This window comes from Ranitomeya variabilis, chromosome 6, assembly GCF_051348905.1.
Source record: "Ranitomeya variabilis isolate aRanVar5 chromosome 6, aRanVar5.hap1, whole genome shotgun sequence".
NCBI lineage: Eukaryota > Metazoa > Chordata > Amphibia > Anura > Dendrobatidae > Ranitomeya > Ranitomeya variabilis.
The window spans coordinates 163,628,058-163,642,612 of NC_135237.1; positions in this window are offsets into that span (position 1 = coordinate 163,628,058).

Genomic DNA, 14,555 nt, shown 5'->3' on the forward strand with positions numbered 1-14,555 from the left:
GGCGGCTGTGCGTGGCTGTGGCGGCTGTGCATGGCTGTGCTGGGTGCGGCGGATGTGCTGGGTGCGGCGGCTGTGGGTGGCTGTGCTGGGTGCGGCGGCTGTGCGTGGCTGTGGCTGTGCGTGGCTGTGGGCGGCTGTGCTGGGTGCGGCGGCTGTGGTCGGCTGTGCTGGGTGCGGCGGCTGTGCGTGGCTATGGGTGGCTGTACGTGGCTGTGGGCGGCTGTGCTGGGTGCGGCGGCTGTGCGTGGCTGTGGTCGGCTGTGCTGGGTGCGGCTGTGCGTGGCTGTGGGCGGCTGTGCTGGGTGCGGCGGCTGTGGTCGGCTGTGCTGGGTGCGGCGGCTGTGCGTGGCTGTGGTCGGCTGTGCTGGGTGCGGCGGCTGTGCGTGGCTATGGGTGGCTGTGCGTGGCTGTGGGCAGCTGTGCTGGGTGCGGCGGCTGTGCGTGGCTGTGGGCGCCTGTGCGTGGCTGTGGGCGGCTATGGTCGGCTGTGCTGGGTGCGGCGGCTGTGCGTTGCTGTGGGCGGCTGTGCGTGGCTGTGCTGGGCGCGGCGGCTGTGCTGGGTGCGGCCATTTTCTTGGTCCTGCTCCCGGAGTCGGCGCCTGCGCAGTCCGCGCTTTCCGGCGCCATTTTCTTGAAGACACTGCAATGTGTCTTCAAGAAAATGGCGCCGGAAAGCGCGGACTGCGCAGGCGCCGATTCCGGGAGCAGGGGGACAGTCACGGCCCGGAAGCGCGTCGGTGGAACGGGTCAGGTAAGTATACTCACCCTCCGCCTCCTGGCTCGTCCCTGCTTGTCCGGTGGAGATCGCGGTGTGCGTTCAGCTCTTACGCATACCGCGATCTCCTGGGAGCGTCGCTCTGTGCGGTCCAGACTGCGCCGGCGCTTGCGCAGTCTATAGAGGCTTCGGACAGAGTGACGCTCCCAGCGTTATATTATAGATATGTATGTTATAGACTGCAGACTTGTGTGTGTGTGTAATAAATATCCTTTATTGTTACACTGTTTTGTCTCAGTTAGTATATAGTATAAGTAAAAGATAACGTTGAGGCATATTTAGTGGATATTAATTATTAATAGTCAATTTGGCGATAATAGTTAATATCGGACTTCAATAGAGGTGTAGGGAGAATTCCTCTTTTGGTATCCAAAAGTTTCAGTATTATTAGGGGGTAACCCTGTCCTTCATCAATATGAAGATATTTGGCCTAGCCTTGGAACCTCATCTTCATAATCCTCTTCTATCATTTGGTATCAAGGTTGTCACTACTTTGTATTTATTAATTGAATTCTATTGTCATTATAAAATGTCAAGGTAGGTCACTTACAATTAACTGTATATTAACTTGCTTTTCAGTCTTTATGCATTGATACGACTAACTATATATCCAAATATCAGCTCCGCTCCCACAGATTTACTTTTATCAACCATAAAAAAAATCCTGACCAGATATTATAAAACAGTCTTTTTGATTTATTTTTTTTGTTTCATACAGAATAATCTTTTCTTAAAGCAAGAGGTCTTTCTAAAATTAGAGTCGGGTATTGATCTTTAACTACATACAGTAAATAATTTCACAGTAATATTGTTAGCTGTAAAGATTATACTATTTTGAAAACTAAAGATATTGTCCATTTTATTTTTTTTTCTACAATAGGGCCCAATTGGTCTAACAATAATCCATATTCACTTACGGATAATCCGTCATTGCTCAGGTGTCTTTCAAGTCATTTTGCTTTCTTTATCAACAGCGACATGACATGGTTGATGCAGCCATTCAGAAGCCACAGTGGTGACGAGCGCATCATTGCTGTTGCCTGTGATTGGCTGAAGCATCCACATATGAGTGTAATCTTAACAGGAAGTACAGAGCCAGGCAAATTAAACCTTTAATAGGTTGCAATCACTTTTAGAACCAATGAGTGACTCTGTAAGGAAGTGAGTGACTCATACAGTAGGAATGCACAGTGAGACTTCTGTGAATGGTTGCTGCCATCTTGTGGCTAGAGGCAAAAGGGATGGGAATTAAAAGCAACAACTTAGGAACCAAAAGAAAAATGACTGGTTGCATAGAAGGAAGGAAAAAGCTAGATGGATTGAAATATGTGATCTGCTGTGATGCAAATTGTCTCTTCAGAGAGGAAGAGGACTAGAACTCTAGTGTCACCTATTGGAAGTAGCAATCCTAACAGTAAATGTCGACCACCTCGACATGCTTAATATGTCACTCTCCACAAGGAGAAACAATACTTCTTGGATCCTGCTGTGAAGCTGCATGAAAATATAAAATACCCTGAGGCCAAGTCAAAGAGTGAGTCATTGCCCAGGCCTGTATCAAGTTGCATGTGCAGTGTCATCAAGTGGCTTACAGCCGAATCCTAGAAGAACATAACTAGAGACTTATACATATCTTTGGTATTGGAAGCATACAGGGACAGAATATCGCACAACTGAGCCGTAGGCCAGGAGGCTTAATTAAAGCAACAGAATATTGCTCAGGTGACTAGCAGGACGGGAGGCCTAATTAAAGGAATGGGTTTTGATTGGGTGAGCTGAAGGCAAGGAGACCTAATTAAAGGGATGGACTTCGATCAGGTCAGCTTAAGGCCAGGAGGCCTAGTTAATGGAACATACTTCGATCAGGTGAGTAGGAGGCCTAGCTAACAGTATGGAACTTCCTAATTGAGTGAGCAGCAGGCCCGGATGCCTGATCAGTGGTTTGGAAGGAGTCAAAGGCAGCAGAACAGGTTATTGGCGCAAGGAGGGCCAGCTGCCTACAATGAAAGACTTGTGGACTAGTTTGGATATAGAGCTGGCTCCTCTTAGGACTTGTTGCATCAACTGCCACCAACAATCAGAGCGGCTGAGTAAAGGCCACTATCAAAACAGCATGGACTTTGACAAATGATGGATCATTGTATCCTTCCTAAATATTGTCTTAGCTTAGTATATTATATAGCTGAAATTTGTGACCTAGATTGCGTTGTATAAGCCACTTCTTGAATATGTGAAAATAATGGTTGTCTGTATTAGGGAAAACTAGGGAATCTTTAGTTGATGAGTAGTCTATCAGTGTCACACTTCTAAGTGCAGTAGCGACAAGTTTATTATTTTAAAGGGCAGTGGATAGGGCCCTAGGGCTAGTTAGGGACAGAACAGCACTTTTATAGTTGACAACAAATTCAAGAATTATGTAGCAATTAATCATCAGTGACTTGTGAATTGCAATTTACTAGATATTGCATTTTGATTACTTGAATTCTTGAATTATAAAGAGTTAATAAATAACAACCTTATTTTACTGTCACGATTGAGTGTGTATTTTCTTTGCCGCTGCATTCTCTCACCCGTTTGCCAACTACACATACAGTAAGCACATATGGCATGTTGTGAAAAAGTAACACAAACTCAAGGGTTTTTGGGTTCAAAGCTGGTCATCCCATGCCACACATCTCATCTTGAGATATGTGAAGCCAAGAGTAAAGGTACACATCTATATGAGTGAATAAATAATCAACTATTTTTTCATTTATGTCTGGAATGTTGCATTTTTCATTGTTTACATATATATATTTATTCATTTATTTTTAAAAAGGCTTCTCATGTTGAAACATGAAAATTGGACTAAAGAACAATATTTTGTTTATAGTTAATAGATTTATAGTTTATAATGATACGTGGGAAGGTTGCAAATCAGTATGCGATTCTTACCCTTTCTTGTGGAGCACTAGCAAAAAAGAAGTCACATGTACACACTACAGGATTTATGGCCTCAATTGGTAAGGCTAGAATAGAATGACAGTGTGTTAGGCGTTGGGATTCTCCCGCTGCGTGGGATAGATCCCAAGCATTATCTGGTTCTGCAGTCTCCCATTCAGGTCTGGCCGCGGGAATTGCTGTTAAGCACAGACGTTGTTCCCAGCGTCTTGCTCAGTCTCATGTTATACGTTTGGTTACTGCTGGCTCTTCAGCCCAGTCTATGGTAACCAGCGATGTGCAGGTGCAGCATTGCGCTCTGGAGTCTAAGTCCAGAGATCACCTTACTGAGCATGTCTGTGATGTGGCGTCTTTTCATTGGTGGTCAAACGTTAGCTGCCCTGACAATGTGACAGCTCCGGATTGGCTCAAGGGCGATGTCTCGGCTGACTGGGCATGAGTGTTTGGGGTGGAGCCTAGTGTATAAAAGGCTCTTAGCGGCGCACGCGGGGGCGCTAGTGTCATTTATGTTTGGTGTGTGTGGGTGGATACTCCACTACTCGGTCTACACGTTTGTGTGTCTGCTTTTAAGCTTTGAGCCTGTACACATGGACAGGCAGGTTGCACACTTATGTGGTTTCGTACCCATGGCTCTCTGCCTGAGTCTTTAGTCTGCTACATGCTTTGGGTGCCGGTCAGGCACAGGTTCAGTAGTGTCAGGACTGGGGTAACTAGTCGCTTGGCTTAGCATCTGTTTCGTTTTTGTGTGTGGTTGGCACAGTCCAGTTATAGGGCAAGTTCAACCCTTATGCTATACTTCTCAGTGAAGGTGACAGGGTATTGGACATAGCGTCACAAGAGTTCCTTCCATTGGCTCAGCATCTGCTTAATTCGTGTGTTCAGTTAGCACAAGCTTAGATGTTGAGCTAGCCAAATCCACATGCTAAGATCCCTGTGATGTGAACAGGGTTTAGAAGTAACTGAGCTTGGTACTCAGTGTTCCGATCACACTGTGTGGCATTAACAGAGTGTGTTAAGGTAACGTTCGCTGTTTTGTTCCACCATTATTCACACTAGCAGCAGGTTCTTCTCTGCACAGTGGACCCTGAGTTGCAATTGCACTTTATCTTATATTTTATTTTTTGCAATCTGCCAACCCTAACACAGTGTCACATCACAGGAAATTTTATGCAGTTCAAAATCATTATTCACAGGTAGTGTTGAGTAAAGGTGACAAAATTCAAGTGTCAGTTTGCTTGAATTTGGCAACAAAATTCAATTCTCATCAATGCAAATTGAATGATTCTTATTTTGCAATTTGGTCTTGTAGACCTTAGAATATAATACACATGGAGTTAAAAAAATGCTAATTTTGTCATTCACCTGTCCCTCCTCCACAGCCTTCATTCAATTCTGTGCACGTCCGATCCTCCAGGCCAGTGTTTCTTAACTCCAGTCCTCAAGACCCCACAACAGGTCATGTTTTTAGGATTTCCTTAGTATTGCAGAGGCGATGGAATTAATGATTGAGCAGGTGATGAAATTATCACCTGTCCAATACTAAGGAAATCCTGAAAACATGACCTGTTGTGGGGTCTTGAGGACTGGAGTTGAGAAACACTGCTCCAGGCTTCTTCTTCAGTTTTTCTATCATCATTGGTTGACACTGGGGTCTCCAAAGCCAAGTTCGCTTCAAGTGTAATGAAGCATTTCATCCAAGGCCTAATCAGCACTTCGGGTCATGCACAATGTGAGTACATACAAATAGTCTCCTAAATATTTTGTATTCAGAAGAATGTGAATTTTTTGTAAAAGTCCAGACAAATTCAATTCGCCTTATATAGATTTACTCATTTCTTTTCACAACACCAAATGAGTCTAAAAAATTGATGGTCTCATGTTGACTCTCAACTTATGAGACCAACAACAAGGAACATGAACCTGATCAGATATAAGAATGCAATCTTTATTTATTAAAACATATAAAATCATAGTCACTTTAAAACAAGTTTTAAGGTGTTTTTATCATCTTAAAGCGAAGCTGTTAGCAGGATTTTGCTAAATAAACTACAGGTATTGATTTGACGTTTCTACACTGATTAAAATATAAGTTTTCAGTTAATGAGATGCTCGTGCTCCGGGGCAGTCTTATCTTCGCGCTCTAGGTCAAAGAAGCCAAGAAAACACCTGCTCACAGGCCGCCCCAAAACACAAACATGTTCTTCATGTTAGGGCATGTTAGATTAGGCTATGGGTTGAACTAGATGGACTTAAAGTCTTCCTTCAACCTTAATAACTATGTATGTAACTATGTATGTATCATAGAGACAGAGAAAGACACAGACTGCTTGTGCTTCGGGGTGGACTGTGAGCAGGTCTTTCCTTGTTTTTTCTGGCCTAGAGCACCAAGATAAGACTCTGCCTACAGTTACGTCCTGGAACAGGAGCATGTCATTAACTGAAGACTTCTAACACTGATTACACAAGAATCGCTAAACAGATTTCTACACCTCAGGTATCATTTCAATCAATGTAACAGCGCCAACATGACAATGCGTGTAGTTTACTTAGCAAAATCCTGCTTACAGGTTCGCTTTAAATATATTATTAAATCAAGATTATATTTTTATGTCACACCTTCAGAATAGGTTTCTGCTCCTTCTAATAGGTGTTGCAGATCATAATCATGATCCACATTCTTTATATCCTAGCAATTATTGTAGGTCAGTTAGGATACAGTAATTAATGTCCACAATGGACACTGCACAGCAGCTTTGAACAAGATATGACTTCTGATGCTCAGGGTAACAGTGAGATATGATTTCTAGCATGAACAATCATTTTTTTACATTAGATAACACATCACTATGGATTTGATTATTGGAAATTTTCATTTTAAACTGTCAATTTAAATATCATGACTGTACAATATTTGAATATACATACAGAGTCTTACTCAGAGGTGTAATTTAAAATGTCTTCATCCCAATAAAAGGTCTTTAAAAGGCATCCTTAAATGCTTTTTCCACTTTCAGGAAATTTTACCCCTAAATTCTGTAAAATACGTAAAATTATTACCAGCTGAGGTATTCACACTCCTTTGATCCAGTGCCAGCTCCAGGACGCCGCTTGGGTCTTAGTGTTTTGGCTGCAGCTGTGATATCATGTTGACAGTGTGCTTCATTGCTATAGGCAATAACTGAGCTCAGCAGCTTATCCAAGGTAGATGGCATGAGATACCGAGTTCAGTGATAGGATACAGCAATGCTGAACACCAGGGCTGCCACCAGGAATTTCAGGGCCCAATACTGGTAAAATTTTTGGCCCCACTTCATACTCCACCACATAGTGACCAAATAATGCGGCATAGAAGGACCAAATACCACCAAACCATGTCTGAATCACATATTACCACCACATAGTGATCGAACAATACCACATACTAGGAAGAAATACTGCCACATCTTGAGCAAACCACATATTACTATCATATAGTGACCGAATAATACCACATAGAAGGAACAATCACTGGCACACCATGACCAGATCACATATTACCACCACATAGTGACTGAATAATACTGCACAGAAGAAATAACACCTCAACACCATATTCAAACCACATATTACCTTCACATGGTGACCGAATATTACTTCATAGAAAGAACAACTACCTCCACAACATGACCAAACCACATATTACCACTAGGGTTGAGCGAAACGGGTCGGCCATTTTCAGAAGTCGCCGACTTTTGGCAAAGTCGGGTTTCATGAAACTCGACCCGACCCCTGTGTGGGGTCAGCCATGAGGTCGGCGATCTTCTGAATCTGGGATCGGAATTCCGATACCGAGTTCCGATATGTTTGCGATATCGGGAATCGGTATCGGAATCCATATTTAAGTGTAAAATAAAGAATTAAAATAAAAAATATTGATATACTCACCTGTCCGGCGGCCCCTGCAACTTATCGAGGGAACCAGCGGCCTGCTTTAGTTAAAATGAGCGCGTCCAGGGCCTTCCGTGACGTCACGGCTTTGTGATTGGTTGCGACGGCCCATGTGACCGCCACGCGACCAATCACAAGCTGCGGACGTCATTCTCAGGTCCTAAATTCCTAGAATTCTAAATTCTAGGAATTTAGGACCTGAGAATGACGTCCGCGGCTTGTGATTGGTCGAGTGGCGGTCACATGGGCCGTCGCGACCAATCACAAAGCCGTGACGTCATCTTAAGGTCCTTCACGCGCTGATTCTTAGGAAGGAAGGCTGCCGGAAAGAAGCCGAGGGTGAGTATATACCTAATAGGAATATACTCACCCTCGGACGCGCCCTGCTTCCCTCGGTAAGTTGCAGGGGCTGCCGGACAGGTGAGTATATCAATATTTTTTATTTTAATTCTTTATTTTACACTTTTTCCTCTCCTTCAGACCCTGGGAACCATAGTATCCCATTGCAGTGCATTGGGTTTTGGGTTTCGGCCGACCCCGACTTTTTTATAGGATCGGCCGATTTCACTCGACCCGACTTTTGAGAAAGTCGGGTTTCGTGAAACCCGACCCGATCCTATAAAAATAAAAGTCGCTCAACCCTAATTACCACCACATGGTGACCGTATAATACTCTACAGAAGGAACAAATACCACCACATCATGATCAGATCACATATTACTACCATATAATGACCAAATCATACCACATGTAAGGAACAAATACTGACACACCATGACCAGATCACATATTACCACCACATAGTGACCGAATGCTATAATACTGATCATTAATTAAAAAAACACAGTATTATTATTATTTATTATTATAGCGCCATTTATTTCATGGCGCTGTGCATGTGAGGGGGGTATACATAATAAAAACAAGTACAATAATCTTAAACAGTACAAGTCACAACTGGTACAGTAGGAGAGAGGACCCTGCCCACGAGGGCTCACAATCTACGAGGGATGGGTGAGGATACAATAGATGAGGGTAGAGCTGGTCATGCAGCTGGTTGATCGGTGGTTACTGCAAGTTGTAGGCTTGTCAGAAGAGGTAGGTCTTCAGGTTCTTTTTGAAGGTTTCAATGGTAGGCGAGAGACTGATATGTTGTGGTAGAGAGTTCCAGAGTAGGGGTGATGCGCGAGAGATATCTTGTATGCGATTGTGGGAAGAGGAGATAAGAGGGGAGTAGAGAAGGAGATCTTGTGATGATCGGATGTTGCGGGCAGGTAACTACTGGGAGACGAGGTCACAGATGTATGGAGGAGACAGGTTGTGGATGGCTTTGTATGTCATGGTTAGGGTTTTGTACTGGAGTCTCTGGGTAATGGGGAGCCAGTGAAGGGATTGACAGAGCGGAGAGGCCGAGGAATAGTGAGGGGACAGGTGCATTAGTCGGGCAGCAGAGTTTAGAATAGATTGGAGAGGTATGAGAGTGTTCAAGGGGAGGCCACAGAGCAGGAGGTTACAGTAGTCAAGGCGGGAGATGATGAGGTCATGGACTAGGGTTTTTGCAGATTCTTGGTTTAGAAATGTACGGATCTATGAAATATTTTTGAGTTGATGGTGGCAGGAAGTGGAAAGGGCATCAATATGTTGTTTGAATGAGAGATCAGTGTCAAGGATTACCCAGAGGCAGCGAGCTTGTGGGACTGGGAAGAGTGGGCAGCCGTTTACTGTAATGGATAGGTTTGTTGGGGGGGTCGCATGAGATGGGGGAAAGATGATGAATTACCATCATACACAGGAGCTCTGTACATAGTATACACTGTAAATTTCATTATTATAGTGTCATGCGTCTGGGTTCAAACTCTTGAGCCTGTGCTTTGTGGTAAGCTTCTCTGTCTGCTGAGCCACAGTAGATGTAAAATATGAAAGTGCAGTTGCATTAATACATTATCATGCATCTGGGTTCAAACCATTGAGCCTGTATTTTAAAGTAGTTGGGTTACACTTTCCTAAAAGAGGAAACCCCTTTAGATATCATGCATCAGTTATAAAATTGCTTTTATCACATGGCACAAAAACATTTGGGGTTCTTGCCCTTACTGTAGGAATCTGCTGTGTGCAAAACCTCCATAATGCACAGGTATTAATTAAACACAATAAAAGTTCAATATTTAAAAATAATTCATAATCAAACCTGTAATCAATTTGCTCTGTTCTTTGGCAAATGGTGTCCAACTGGCACTTTTCATAGACATGTTTCACACCTTCTGCATCCGAGTATGGCCTCATATGGCTGTCAGGAGACACATGGGAATTGCATTCTGCATTTGTAAAATGAATGATGGACAATGGCACTCGTGAAACTGACCTTGGTTCATGAAACTCAATGCACTATCAGCAAAGGGAAAAAATGATACTCACAAGAATATTAGATTTGTTGTGACATTTTAAATTGTTCATATTTTTAGTTTAATCAATGTGGACCTAAGTAATTTTATAGAATAAAATAAATACCATGTCATTATGTAATAAAAACAAAGAAAAGTAATAGCATTCAAATTGCTTAGTTTATGAAACGAATATTCCATGAAAGTTGTTCGTGGGACATTCTTCACATAACAAAGGCTAGAAGGAACATATAATTAAAATGGAAAGAATGTTTGAGATGCTCTAAAGTGCACTGATATTAATTTAGAAACCAATTTACGTAAATCTGGCAGTTTAGGATGTGACTGCCACATTTACATGCAGTGCCAGTGGTAAAAAGCTTTCACGAATGTTTACTAAGACTGTCTGAAGTCAGGAAAGCCAGGATTAGCAGCACAGAAAGATGGATGACTGCCTTTGTTCCCACATAATCACATGCAGCAATATGCTTTTATGGCCCTTTATACATGAGAACAGATTATATTGTTATAATTCATCTGAGAATAGTTATCTAAGCTACCAAAATGTGGCAAAAGTGCAGACTCCATCCGAAATATAATTATTGTTCTTTTAACTATTTGCTCATGCGATGAAAAGATTAATAAAATCATCAAGAAATTATACTTATTAAAAAGTTAAAGATGCCAGTAAGAGTGCACAGAAACTATTACTTGAATGTAGTCTACCTAACCCAGTAAGAAGTGCAGCATCAGCTTTAAAATATCCATATAGCCAAATTAACCAATCTAGACCTATAAAGGAAATGAGCATAGTGATACAGACTATTATTTCACATATGTAAAGGATTTATCCTCTACTTTAACATTGACGGCCTCTCCTTAGGAGAGGTCATCATCAATGTCTGATCTTGGGGGTGTGACTTCTGGAACTCACGTGGGTCAGCTCTTCTTGGTGTTGGCAGGTGCCAGAACTGACCAGTTATGGAGATTCACAGCGCAGCTCTTTCTACTGATAATGGCCGCGGCCATGGACTGCACATCTGCACCATATTCAAATCAATATGGGTGGATGTACAGTACCCAGCAGCAGCCACAATACAGTAGATGGAGCTGCGCTGTGTAGCTCCATAACTTGTCAGTTCTGGCCATGGCCGACATTGAGAACAGCTGATCGGCAGATGCCAGGTGTTGCACCCCCACCGATCAGACATTGATTACCTATCCTAAGGATAAGCCATCAATGTTAGGGTGCACAGCGGACACCTAGTGTCCATTGCTAAATCCCGACCATGGACTTTTTGTTGCACGTCTGTTTTTATGTTGGGGTTCACAGTCTAATAAAGCCTATAAAAAGGCTGCAGCACAACCAATTAAAATGTTTTTAGACTACGGGCACTTCCAGAGCCATCACAGTCATGCCAAATAATGACATGGCTGTGATTGGACATTGAAGCACGTGACCCGGCCTGTACGAAGGCTGGATCATGAGTGCTGCCACGATTATGCTCTCATTAGTGTAGGGATAGGATGCAGATGATGTGAGGGGCAGATTCTCACTGCACACTCTGCAAAAGAATGCTGTGTGTACTCTGCACTTGTATCTGTTCTAGTACTGTAATAAAAGCCACTGTGTGTACTCTGTAAACCTGTCAATCAGAGCACTGTGCTAAAATCTGCTGTATGGCAATCATGAAGTTTCAGCTGCTGCACACACAGCCGAGTTGCTCTGCTGAACAACACCACTTCCCCACTGAAGACTGGGCCTCCATACGGGATGTGTGTGCCATGTTGCACTGCTTTGAATATTCCACCAATGTGACCAGTGCTGATGGTGCCATCATGAAAGTTTACCACTAATTTGCTTGCTGAAAAAACTATTCAGGCCATGATGGATGAGCAGAGCCAATTTACATCGTTATCAGGCCTGTCATCCACTCATGGCTCGGAGGTTGTGGAGGAGGAACAACGGTGTTCACAGCAGTATGGCACTCAGAGCAGCTCACGGGCATCACTGGAGCATGGCTGAGTGAATACACAGTAACCGAATGATATACCTCCCATGGAGGACAGCTTGTCGCTGTCTTTGGGCAGTCTGGTACACATGAGTCAATACATTCTGCGGTGCCTGTGTATTTGCCATTGCATGGACTTATTGCCATTTGTTTTTTGACCCACTATTCTAACAGATTTAGGATTTGACTGTGGTGACTCACTGTGAGACTATTTCTCACTGTGCTAGTGGTGTTCTCACAGAGGTCACCGCAGTTCAGGTGCCCGGCTGGGAATAGAGCCTCAGTCATCTGCGGTTCCCTCAATGATGTCACCGCTAATCACTTAGGCTGAGCTCACAGCAGCTCATTCCTCAGTGGTTCTCAGGCTGAACTGTTGCATCTAGGCACCATGCAGGATGAAAACCATTTATCCCAGACATGGAATATGTCATGGGACAGAACGCTGGACATGTGAGGGATATGGTTGTTTTTTATTTTTGTTTTTTTGTAGGCGACGTTGGCTTCAGTGGAATGGATGTTAGGTGAGTATAACTGTGTTTGCTATTTTTAAATAAAAAAAGTAAAAGTTGTTTTTTATTTCAAATAAAGGACTTTATTCTGGCTGTGTGTTTATTTACAATACAACTAAAGGATTAGTAACGGATAGGTGTTTTATAAACGCCTCTCCATTACTAATTTGTGGGCTTGATGTCACCTGAAAAAACTAATGTGATATCAACACCACAAATATGAACCCCACTTGCCACCACTACAGGGCAAGTGGGTGCAGAGAGCAAAGCGCCAGAATTGGGGCATCTAATAGATGCACTTTCTCTAGGTGCTTGTGGACTGCATTTTTTTTTAGGCTGGATGAAGCAATATCCATGGCCCCCTACCAGCCAGAGAGTACTGCCCCCAGCTCTCTGTTTTAGCTTGATTGGTTGTCAAAAATTGGGGAACCCCTGATCTTTTTTAAATTATTTATTTAAATAATTAAAAAATTGGAGTGGGGACTCCTCTATTCTTGATAACCAGCCTTGCTGAAGCTGACAGCTGAGGGTTTTAGCCCCTAGCTTTGAGTTTTGCCTGGCTGATTATTGAAAATACAGGTGAACTCGCACCATTTTTTTTAAATTATTTATTTACAGCACAGGCAGTGGCTGATGAATATTCTCATCAGCCGCCACCTGCTTTTGCTGTTATTAGCAGCAGCCGGCATAGACTGATGGGAGCTGTATTCCCATCAGCCGACACCAGTGACTGGAGGTAAACTTTTTACCTCCGATCACAGCTGCGGGCTCATGCTGTCATTTGACAGCGTGGGAACCGCGGCTCTCTAACCGGCGGAAATGTTTTTACCGCTAATCCAAGGCAGTATTTGCCATGCTGCCATGCATATGATAGCACAACAAACATTGGATGTTCGGGCTTCTTATAAAAGTGAATGGGATCTGGGTTCGGGTTTGGGTCCAGTTAATGTTCTGGTACCTGAGCCAGAACTTTTTTTACCTGTTTGGCAGAACCCGCCTGACCCAAACATCCAGGGGTCTGCCCATCTCTACTAACTAATACTGACCCTGACTGAATTCAGTAAAAAGGGCTGTAGTAGTCGGTGATTACTATAGTATATTTTTACTGTCTCTAACTAATCTAGTCCTTTCACCTAATCTAAATGATTTTTTATAATTTTTTTTTTTAAAACATAAAAACAACAACCGTAGACCGATCACTGATATGCGTCAGCGATCAGCGCAAGCAGGGGATAACAAAAAAATAGGGAAAAAGCGAGCAAAGTTGCTGATTCGTGGTGTGCATCTTATCATTCGTAAAGTGGCTGTAGGGTGCACACACGAAGTGGTATAAAAAGGAACCAAGAAAAGGTAGACAAGGTAAAAAAAAAAGTCTGGAAATCAGCAAGCACAAGTATGAATCAGTGATTTGTTGCAAGATGCTGAAAAAAGAAAACTGCCAAAAAAAGAGTGATCGAGTACTGATCATCGATCAGTGGCAAAGGTGGAATGAATGGGGGAAAATGGGCGAAAAATGGGGAGAGGGGGATTGGGGTGGATTAGGAAATATCAGGAATGGATCAGTGAGGGATCAAGAAAATCTTTCTTCTTTCTTCAGCAGCAGTGGCAGGAACATCAAAAGTGATGGCGCAGGCTTAAAAAAGTCTGTGATGCCACAAGGCACACACAACAAAAAGTCTCAGTAACCACTCTTGTCAAGTCTGGAAGCCAGAATGAAGAAATGCAGAGAGGTCACTGAGAGTTCAGATCGCGTCTCTGCACTCTGATTGGTGTGATCGACATCATCGTTGATTACACCAATCAGACCTGGCCCTGGTGACACCGTGGTTGCTAGGCTCCAGCACTGATTGTAGGCTGGACATCAGTGTTTCAGGTAATCTGAAACACTGAGAAATGTTGCAATTGGCTGCTCAGAATTGTACAATCACAGTGATCATAGTTGCAGGGGGGCAGCGCTACAAGATTTAGCAGGCACATGGATGCGGTGCCGAATTAAAAATATGATGTAGC